The following is a 12,339-nucleotide window of genomic DNA, read 5'->3' as shown; positions in this document are numbered from 1 at the left end:
ACATATTATAAGAATGTCTAATCTGTAATTTGATGCCTTTTGGAGATTTCTCCATCTTTCCTTGGCTTTTTTATGCACATTAATACAAATTTTTAGCAGGGGTGCCCAAACCTTCGATCCCCACTGTACATACTGTATACATGTCATATCACTATAATGAGTACAGGGGAGGGGGGATATACATTACTATGATTACTGTATACATGTCATATCACTATAATGGAGTACAGGGGAGCTGGGATATACATACTGTATACATGTCATATCACTATAATGGAGTATAGGGGAGCTGGGATATACATTACTGTATACATGTCATATCACTATAATGGAGTACAGGGGAGCTGGGATATACATTACTGTATACATGTCATATCACTATAATGGAGTACAGGGGAGCTGGGATATACATTACTGTATACATGTCATATCGCTATAATGGAGTACAGGGGAGCTGGGATATACATTACTGTGTACATGTCCTATCGCTATAATGGTACAGGGGAGCTGGGATATACATTACTGTATACATGTCACATCGCTATAATGGAGTACAGGGGAGCTGGGATATACATTACTGTATACATGTCATATCGCTATAATGGAGTACAGGGGAGCTGGGATATACATTACTGTGTACATGTCCTATCGCTATAATGGAGTACAGGGGAGCTGGGATATACATTACTGTATACATGTCATATCGCTATAATGGAGTACAGGGGAGGGGGGATATACATTACTGTATACATGTCATATCGCTATAATGGAGTACAGGGGAGGGGGGGGATATACATTACTGTATACACGTCATATCACTATAATGGAGTACAGGGGAGGGAGGATATACATTACTGTATACACGTCCTATCACTATAATGGAGTACAGGGGAGGGGGGATATACATTACTGTATACACGTCCTATCACTATAATGGAGTACAAGGGAGGGGGGATATACATTACTGTATACATGTCATATCACTACAATGGAGTACGGGGGAGCTGGGATATACATTACTGTGTACAAGTCCTATCACTATAATGGAGTACAGGGGAGCTGGGATATACATTACTGTATATATGTCATATCACTATAATGGAGTACAGGGGAGGTGGGATATACATTACTGTATACATGTCATATCACTACAATGGAGTACGGGGGAGCTGGGATATACATTACTGTGTACAAGTCCTATCACTATAATGGAGTACAGGGGAGCTGGGATATACATTACTGTATACGTCATATCACTATAATGGAGTACAGGGGAGGGGGGATATACATTACTGTATACATGTCATATCACTATAATGGAGTACGGGGGAGCTGGGATATACATTACTGTGTACACGTCATATCACTATAATGGAGTACAGGGGAGGGGGGATATACATACTGTATACATGTCATATCACTATAATAGAGTACAGGGGAGCTGGGATATACATTACTGTATACATGTCATATCACTATAATGGAGTACAGGGGAGGGGGGATATACATTACTATGATTACTGTATACATGTCATATCACTATAATGGAGTACAGGGTAGGGGGGATATACATTACTATGATTACTGTATACATGTCATATCACTATAATAGAGTACAGGGGAGCTGGGATATACATTACTGTATACATGTCATATCACTATAATGGAGTACATGGGAGGGGGGATATACATTACTGTATACATGTCATATCACTATAATGGAGTACGGGGGAGCTGGGATATACATTACTGTGTACACATCATATCACTATAATGGAGTACAGGGGAGGGGGGATATACATACTGTATACATGTCATATCACTATAATAGAGTACAGGGGAGCTGGGATATACATTACTGTATACATGTCATATCACTATAATGGAGTACAGGGGAGGGGGGATATACATTACTGTATACATGTCATATCACTATAATGGAGTACAGGGGAGCTGGGATATACATTACTGTGTACACGTCATATCACTATAATGGAGTACAGGGGAGGGGGGATATACATACTGAATACATGTCATATCACTATAATAGAGTACAGGGGAGCTGGGATATACATTACTCTATACATGTCATATCACTATAATAGAGTACAGGGGAGGGGATATTCATTACTGTATACATGTCATATCACTATAATGGAGTACAGGGGAGGGGGGATATACATTACTATGATTACTGTATACATGTCATATCACTATAATGGAGTACAGGGGAGGGGGGATATACATTACTGTATACATGTCATATCACTATAATGGAGTACAGGGGAGCTGGGATATACATTACTGTGTACATGTCATATCACTATAATGGAGTACAGGGGAGTGGGGATATACATTACTGTGTACAGTTTTATATTTTGGACTATTTATTCTAAAGAAAAATGTAATTTCATAAGCTTTAAGGGGGCGTGATTAGGGGTGGGGTTTGGTGCAGGTCAGGGGTGGGGTTGGGGGCAGACCTGGGCAAGGTTGGGTGGGGAAACTGGTGGAGAGTAAGTTTTGTGACCAGCTAGTAGGTCTGGACTCGAAATTTTAACCCCTGTACTACACTATGGAAAGTGTTTCTGTTTACATATGTGGAGGATATGTGGGATAAAGAGGAGATGGTACCGTTTGCAGCAGAGTGAGGTGGAAAGTGGAGTCATCTATACAATATGGAAAACAAAGAAACACAGCGCCTCTAAGTGTGTACTGTGAAGGTATTTAATAAAAAGATAAGTTGTAACTCACATCTTAGAATTTAAAAACAGGCTCATGGGTGAGAGGGTGAGATTTCTGTAGCCAGATGTTGTGTGTCTGATCCAGAGAGGAGATCAATGGAGTCCGTCAGCAGATGGTGCTGTGCATGTGCAACATGGATGGTAAGCCTGGTGGAATCTCTAAGGTATCTGCCAGCAGATGGTGCCATGCATATGCAGCATGGATAGTGGAGCTTGGCAGAGTCTCCAAGATATCCGGGATCAGCACATGTGGCGTCTGACGTAATCAAAATGCGACGTGTTCCTGAGCATGTGCAGGACGAGATGAGTCCAGGCGTGCTCTTTCATCAGGCAGGGCTTTTGACCTATGCAATTTGAGTCATAAAAGGAGGTGAGAGTATATATGTATGTCTCTGGTGGAGGAGCACCTATAGGAATATATGTGGATATAAGCAATAAAGAGCACCTGTTTGGGAACAAATTATAAAGGCACAGGTCAAGCACACATTATAGACTTTTAAGTTGTATTCAGTGTATTCACCGTTGTTGCATAATCACATGGTAGCTTCAATTCATACATGAGGTTATAGAGATATATGCGCGGCACTGTTTTATGATATATATATATAAAAATCGCTGCATAAATTGACGCCGCTATATAATTACCTATTATAAATAAATAAGGTGTATTGCATTCCATTAAAATTCAGACATGCTGCATTTTTATGAAACAAACCTGCATGGTGTAAACAAGGCACAAGCAGTCCCCTCTCTGGCACCAACATCTTGGCCACCTTGATTGGTCAGCAGGGAAATGTTGTAGATCCTGTTCATGGGCATGGGAGTTCATTCATTCCAGTGGGAAAAAATGTTAAACTTTGTATATACCTGCATTTAATTTTGTAGGCTTTGTCCACTGCGTCCATCGTCCTTGGCATCATACTAACTCCTTGGCCACGTACTCACATTCCTAAGACCCTAATAAACTCTCAGTTGTAATAGTAATGTTATATCTGCATAAGCATGGTTAGAAAAACTCAAATGCACTGAAAAAAAAAATTGGAAAGATGCCGAGTTTATCTTTTTGTGTCTGCTCCCTACTGCAGTAGTTGTTATAAATTTATAACCACTGATCAATATTAGAATAGGAGTTGCCTATCTATAAAATTCCCAAACACTGTAACTACAGTTTGCTGAAAACTTACACTGGGTTATGCATAGACAGCTCAGTGTATGTTCCAAAGAAGACTGTGAACAAGCAGGTAAGTTTGTTTTATTGCAGAGGAGACATAGCAGGTGTCTTCTTCAATAAACAGCCTGACTGTTCACAATTATTAAAGAAGAACTCTGGGATAGGTAAAAAAAAATTCCCATTAGTACACCACCCAACACAAAACACTAAACAGTTAATACAATTTTGAAAATCCTTAAAAATTTAGGAGAAAAGTCTAATTGGATTTTGATGACCTAATCTCTAATTCAAATGATAGCAGCATCTGCTCTACAAAGGAGGTGTAACAGCCTGGGATTACATCATATCCTCTCCTCTCTCTGCAGTAAAAGGAAACTACAGTTCCCATCAACCAACTGTATTATATGTGGGCAGGTACACTAGGCCTGCACATGTTGAATGTGTCTGACAGTCTCAGTCCACCCACCATTGCAAGTGGGGCTGAATTACATCACTGCTTCCCGGAGAAAGAACTATTGAAGGGATGTGCCAAGACCAGTAGCTGGGGGAATAGGAGGCATAGCAGCCACAGATCTTACAAAGAAGAAAACAAAGAGAATTAACGGTTTGATTTGAAAATCATCAGGCTATTTCACAGCAACTACTGAGTGAACTAGAATATGGACAACATATTCAGTAAAGGTAGGAATTCTTTTTATAACCCTTGAAGCAGCAGCTTGTGATCTATGGATACAGTGTAACCTGTGTAAGGGCCCTTGTCAATGGACTTTTGTTCTCATCAAGAAGGTTTTTTTATCCCCATACAAGTCTTCAGAATAGAAATGCAAAACCTACTTTAAGAGGAAACTCACCTCTTCTTAGAAATTACAACAATGGAATATTTAGAAATGTTTAGTAATGGCAAGCTCTAAATAGAGCTGCATGCTGATGTCATTTTTAGTAAAATTCCGCTTTAAGTCAGATGCAGGCGAAGAAGAAGGTCAACTGCTGGTGTAATGCACCTGTTAATGAATTCTTAGTGATCTAAGGCAGTGTTTCTCAACCTTTTTTCAGTCAAGGCACCCTTTAAAATTATGGGCAGTCCTGAGGCACCCTTTACAATTATGGACAGTCCCAAGGAACCCTTTAAAATTATGGGCAGTCTTGAGGCACCCCATTCTAAAATGGGGTGCCTCAAGAGTGTCCATCATTTTAAAAGAACACCCCATTCTAAAATGCGAAAAACTATTCTAATAGTTTTATATAACGCAGCAACATCCACACATGTAGGATACCCAACATTAGAGGTGATTTATTCTTCCAAACCAAATACACTTTTGCACACTGGTACTGACTAGTATTCCAATGTTTCTCCTCTCCTTCAGTTTTTCCCCATCACTGAGCTAATGTGACCCCAGCACTGATGGAGAAAGGCAGAGGAAGGTCAAACAAGGATGCTGTGCAGGCAGCTGACATCCTCCTTATCAACTGATGATGTCATTGGTTGTCAGGACACCGGCAGCTAGAAGGTCCTAATGGTGCACAATTAAAACATGTGGCTTTGTGTAACTAAAAGGCAGGCTTGTTCCATCCGCTGGCCTGTATACATGTTTTGAGCAATTTTTAGACATTTTACCAAGGCACCCCTGAAGAAACCTCAAGGCACCCCAGGCACCCTGGTTGAGAAAGGTTGATCTAAGAGATGCCTCAAACCGATGCCATTGACAGAACCCCAAAGCCCATTTGCACAGGCTCTAATGTATCAAAATTGTTATATGCCAAAATAAAAAAATCCCCAATTAATGGATTACCTAATAAGGAAAATGTTTTTTGCTTAAATGCATTTGGTCTAGTTGTCCCTTCTTTTCTGCCGCAAGATGTCTTCAGTCTCCCAGGTTGAATGACGGCCTACATCATTCAGCCCACTTCTTCTGAGCTCGGGCTGTCATTGGCCCCTCCCCAGCCTGTGATTGGACAATAAATAGAAGCAGCACGGAGACGTACCAAGAAACAATACTGTTTGCAGTTGATGGAGCCCCAGGATAGTGGAGGAAGTCAATGGGTTGGTAAAAGCACACTTTTTCTAAAAGGAAGAACATATAGAATTGCAGATGATTTCAGTTAATGTTTTTGATTTGTGTGGGTAATTGGAAGTGCTAAACAGAACAAATATTGAATAGACTCTACATTTAATTCAATTTCTTAATTTTAATCTTTTGTATCTGCCCAGAGTTCAGCTTTAATTCAGCTCTAAGTGAATTTTAAAATGGAACCGTCACTAAAATTCACTCCTCACATAAATCAGTAGAGCACATGCCCAGATTTCTAAATCAGATGATTATTTTATATAAGAAAGAAAACTTTTTCTTGGCACAAGTAAATAAATTCTGCTCTGAGCTCCCTCAGTCTAGGTCAGTGGTGGTCACTTTGTCCAGAGGGCAGAACTAGGGCCGATTTACTAAAAGAGATTAACAAAACATAAATTGATGTGGCAAGTGTGTGTATTGCACTGTGTGCAGGGGGAGGAATGTGTAGCGCACAGAGTACAGGGCTCAGGAATGAGTAATGTGCAGGGGTCAGGAGTATGTAATACACAAAGTGCAGAGCAAAGGAGTATGTAATATGCAGGAGTTAGGAGTATGTAATACACAAAGTGCAGGGCTCAGGAGTGTGTAATGTGCAGGGCTCAGCAATATGTAATACACAAAGTGCAGAGCAAAGGAGTATGTAATATGCAGGAGTTAGGAGTATGTAATACACAAAGTGCAGGGCAAAGGAGTATGCAATGTGCAGGGGTCAGGAGTATGTAATACACAAAGTGCAGGGCTCAGGAGTGTGTAATGTGCAGAGGTCAGGAGTATGTAATACACAAAGTGCAGGGCAAAGGGGTATGCAATGTGCAGGGGTCAGGAGTATGTAATACACAAAGTGCAGGCCAAAGGAGTATGCAATGTGCATAGGTCAGGAGTATGTAATACACAAAGTGCAGGGGTCAGGAGTACAAAATGAAGAAAGTGTAGAATTTCACAAAGTGTAGGGTTTAGGAGAGTGCAAACCCCCTGGGCTGCAAGAAATATTTTCCCCTCTCAGGAAAAAATCCTCCCTCTCCCCCCAAAAATCCAGCACTATACTGTACCTTTACCCTTCCAAGCACAAACTTGCTCTGCAAGCCAAAATTCTCCCCACACAAAAATGCAAAAAATTAAGTTCTTCTCTAAGGTAGGCTCAGACAAAGTGTTAGCTCTCTGGCTATTTTAATTGTGAACCAAAATAATATGTAATGGAAGCATTTTATTATTTTTAAAATGGTTGTGTTTAGGTTTATACATGTCTGTAGGACTGTTGCTTGTGGCGCAGCAATCATAGTATATTTAATGAATACAAAGAGGCTTGGGTTTTATTTAACCATGTCCCTTTAAGTACCTCCCACTGCTGCCTGTATCATATTGTTGCTCCCCTTCAGGTGCCAAAAGGTATCTCAGGTAATTTTAAAATCCTAGCAATGCCCCTGCCTCCCACTGTATGTGACCTGTACTTTAACCCCTTCACCTCCTCCTCCCTCAGTGTATGATTCAATGTGGGGTATCTAGTACACCATTACAAAGCTCCATGTTTTACCAAACTCAATACCAGCATAGTTATAATTCAAAAAAATTGTGGAAAAAAATAACGGGTGTCTACTTTCAAAAAAGTTTTGCGGGGTTTCAGCCTGGCATTTTTGATTTTTTTTATAACAAAAAATAAGAAACATTTTATTTTATTCAAATTGTTTTTGGTCCATTTTAAAGTGTTACTAAACCCAGGACCCTGCATTCACTTTATCTGGTCTCCCACAGCATACAGAACATGGAAATGCAATTATTTTAGTAAAATAAACTGCTAAATACCTTTTCTCATCAGCAGTCAGAGCAGTCTTGTGACTTCAGCAGAGCACTGGTTACAGCTTGTAGGAGGAGTTTTATTTCTGCTTTAGGAGGAAGCCGAACCCCTCACCTTCTGTCTGGACAGTGCTGATTGGCCCTGTGCTGATCACATGCACTCTCCCAAGAAAAAAGAAAACTGTCTAGCTACACACACTAAACTGAGCATGTGCAGTGACTCCACACGCTATGACTTATCTTTTACACAATGCAGAGGATTAACCCCTTATGTTCCACAGTGAGTATAACAAGCATTCTTTACTGCATATACAGACTGATTTTACTGTTGTGGGTTTAGTAACACTTTAATTTCTATTGCAAAAGAACAAAAACAAAACAGGGGTAATAAAACAGCACAAAAAAGCTCTATCTCAAAAAATGAAATAATATTAATGTAAGTACAATGTTGAATAAACAAGTAACTGTCAGTCAAACTATCACCGTACTGGACACTAAAAGATACAGGCTGGTACTCAAGTGGTTAAGAGAGCTTTTTCCCCACTAGATGTTAATGAGTTCCTGCCGACTGCATATATGCATCCCTAGGTAAACACACTACTGTGCTGAAACTGCGCTCCCAGCGCAGTAATGAATGGGTATCAGAAATCTCCCGATGCATACTTGCAGTTGGGAGCTTTCCAATCATATGACTGCCAATCACAGCGGTCAAATTAACAGAATTCCCACCTCCACCACCAGGCATTTAAAGGTCAAGGAGGTGGCGGTAGGAAGGGGTTAAAGAATATGTAAACCTAACATTTAATTTTCCTGATATGTGCCTGCTGTACCATGTACTTGTATGAAAACATATCCTGTTCTCTTTGTATTGCTTCCTTTGTATGAAATCCCTGGTGTTCCTGCCAATCTTTCTGCTTTCCTATTGAAAACTGACCACACTAGGCAGGTGAACACAGAGTAGTCAGTTCTCTAGCTGTGCAGGGAACTCAGCCTGCTCTCTTCCAATGATCAGACTTGTCCTGACATGCCCCCCTTGCACAGCCATTCCCTGGGAAGATCAGCACGCTACTGTTTCTCTTCCCTGAGCTCCTTATGAAGCTGAGAACAAAGATTATGTGATCACATAAAAAAGTATTTATAATGTTTTTTATATGTAAGATAGATTGTAAGCTCTGACGAGCAGGGTCCTCTGTTTCCTCTTGTACCAAATTGTACTTTAAACATCTGTCTTCATTTTGTACAGTGCTGCGCAAACTGTTGGCGCTATATAAATCCTGTATAATAATAACAATAATAATTGTTTTTGGTCCATTTTAAAGTGTTACTAAACCCAGGACCCTGCATTCACTATATCTGGTCTCCCACAGTATACAGAACATGGAAATGCAATTATTTTAGTAAATATAAACTGCTATATACCTTTTCTCATCAGCAGTTAGAGCAGTCTTGTGACTTCTATCAGTGTCCAGGCAAGCACTGGTTAAAGCTTTTAGGAAGAGTTTTATTTCTGCTTTAGGAGGATGCTGAACCCCTCACCTTCTGTCTGGACAGTGCTGATTGGCCCTGTGCTGATCACATGCACTCTCCCAAGAAAATAATAATAATAAAATGTTTACATAAAGGGTTGGTTCGAATCACCGCCATGGCACCTCCTGTCTGGAGTTTGCATGTTCTCCCTGTGCCTGCGTGGGTTTCCTCTGGGTACTCCGGTGTCCTCCCACACTCCAAAGACATGCTGTTTGGTTAATTGGCTCCTGTATAAATTGGCCCTAGTATGTGTATGTATGAATGTAAGTTAGGGACCTTAGATTGTACACCCCTTGAGGGTTAGGGACTGATGTGATTGTACAATATATATGTAAAGCGCTGCGTAAATTGACAGCGCTTTATAAGTACCTGAAATACATAAAGAAATGTTTTGCCTTGTATTTCTATTTTAAACTGAATGCGTTGTTTTACAAGGTGAGGGTTTACATATAGTACTTTAAATGGCTACACATTCATCAAAAAAAATTTGATATGAATCATTTTTCCTATACAAATATCAACAATAAAATGTTTTTCTAAAACTTCTTTGATCATTTTGCTTTGAACATACAATCTTGGCATGTCTATTTTTCCATGTGCAAGATTTGCCTGACTGAAAAAAAAAACCAGACTATCTGCAATTTGTAACCACACGAAATGCACAGGCCTATTGTGTTCAATATTACTTGCCAGTGACAAATTCTTTCAGGTGACATTTTTGATAAAGGAAATCAATATTGTTTATGGAACACTTTTTCGTACAAAGGATCAATCACCCGTGGAATCAACCACAAATCTAGATAGCACGATCTATAGCTGGCTGTACACAATATAATCTGAGTGTATAATCTTTGTACAATGTTCTTAAAGCAGAACTTTACCCATAGCAATTTGATAAAAAATAATGTTCTTTAGCAAAGAACATACATTCCACATTAATAATTATGCTACCAAAATCAATGTGTGCTGTAAATTGTCTCCAAGATTGTCCCTGTTTCTTCTTGCTGGAGGCTGACATTTTGCTGAAACACAGAGCCCCTGAGCAGCAGTAAATCTTTAGGCTGTCAGCAGCTTGGCCTCTACAAATTCAGCACAGTGCTGTAAAATAGAGAACAACTGAGCATGTGCAGAGCAGGGTGAGACAGTGTATTACTGGGTTTTGAAAAGTATAGGCAAATCTTTTTAATGTTTGACATAGCTATACCTGCAAAATGGGTCAGCCTGAAGTAATCTAGCAGAACTTAATTTTCTGACTCAAGTTCCACTTGAGGTTTACCAGCAACTATTAAGCAAAATGGCCTACCTCAACAAAAACAATTATGATGAATCCGTTTTGACTCACAATACAAAATTGTAGACTGTTGAATGCATAGCCAACTTTATAGCTATGGGTACCCTTAAAGTGTTACTAAACCCACACCAGTAAAATAAGTCTGTATATACAGTAAAGCATGCTTGTTATACTCACTGTGGAACCCAAGGGGTTAATCCTCTGCATTGTGTAAAAATGCTGTTTGATACTGACTTCTCTCATCTTTCCCTTTTTCCAGTGTCCCCCTCTCATCTCCTGATAAAACTTATGTGTGGATTCACTTTTTACATGCTCAGTTTGGCGTGTATTGCAAGAGAGTTTTTATTTTTTTTCATGGGAGAGTGCATGTGATCAGTGCAGGGCCAATCAGCACTGTCTAGACAGAGCTCAAGGGTTCTGCATCCTCCTAGAGCAGAATGAAAACTCCTCCTACAAGCTGTAACCAGTGCTCTGCTGGACACTGATAGAAGTCAAAAGACTGCTCTTACTGCTGATGAGAAAAGGTATTTTGCAGTTTATATTTACTAAAATAATTGCATTTCCATGTTTTGTGTACTGTGGGAGACCAGATATAGTGAAGGCAGGGTCATGGGTTTTGTAACATTTTAATACAACTCTGGTATATAAAATACAGCTTTTACTGCAATACTAAACTCCTCTCTGGTACTGTACACCATTAAACTCCACTTCCTGTTAGTTTAGGGAGTCATGGACACACCCCCTGAGGGAGTGTCATCACAAAAGCACTCACACATCATTACGCTGTTCTATGCAGGTTTAAAGCAGTAGTAAACACCACTGGCACACTTGTGTCTACAGGTAATTCAATAATAAGGCTTACCTGTAGGTACAAGGAATATCTCCTAAATGAGCACCGTTTAGGAGATACTCTCTGTGCAGCCGGTGACGTCACTGGTGCAGGTGCTCTGAAGGGACAGCATACTCATGCCTTCCCTTCAGAGCTCCATGCCATGGCCATGACTCCTGCATGCATGTGCATGAATGATGTCATTGTGGCTCGGCCACAAACCCATAAGGAAGCCCAAGTGAAGATGGAAGCCCTGTCAGTGGTGTGACAGCGTGCTTCTGGAGGGCTTTGTTCTAAGGTAAGTATTTCATAATGTGTTAGTATGCAATGCGTACTAGCATATTATAATATTAAGTACTTGCAGGAGGAATTTTTGTCTGCGTCAAAGTTTACTACAGCTTTAAGGACCTCCAACTGATGGAGAGAAGAAGAGGACAAAGAGGAAGAGTCATTTGACTGGAGAGAAGGCACCTTGAGAAGGGTAAGGGTAAGGAGAAAAAAATGTTAAAACAAATATGAGATGGAAAAAGTGGGTGAAATCATTAAAAAGAGTTGACTGATGTCGATCTTAGGAATGATCCAGCTGCCTTTCTCCTTCACTACTCAGGCTTCTCCAGAAAAAAAATGTGTTCCCTTTCTCATTGCAGCCAGGACTTGTATTCCTGCCCCCTGGAAGCAAGAATTCTCCCCTACTCTTGGTTTACGATTCTCTAAAATATATATCAGACATGTGGAAAACCTAACAGCCTGCCTTACAGCAGATCTTCACTTAAAAATGAAAATATGCTCATCCCCTTTCTCCCCCCAAATGTACATTTTTTTTGTTCTTGGGAGTTGGTACCTTTTTGTGACAGGTATCCACTTCTATTTCTGCAATTCATGGCTAGGCATGAATTACATCAGCTTAAACCGCCCCCTTCCCC

This window comes from Staurois parvus, unplaced genomic scaffold (genome assembly GCF_062004578.1).
Source record: "Staurois parvus isolate SC_StPar_1 unplaced genomic scaffold, SC_StPar_1.0 ptg000294l, whole genome shotgun sequence".
Taxonomy (NCBI): Eukaryota; Metazoa; Chordata; class Amphibia; order Anura; family Ranidae; genus Staurois; species Staurois parvus.
Note: the sequence above shows the minus strand (reverse complement) of the source record.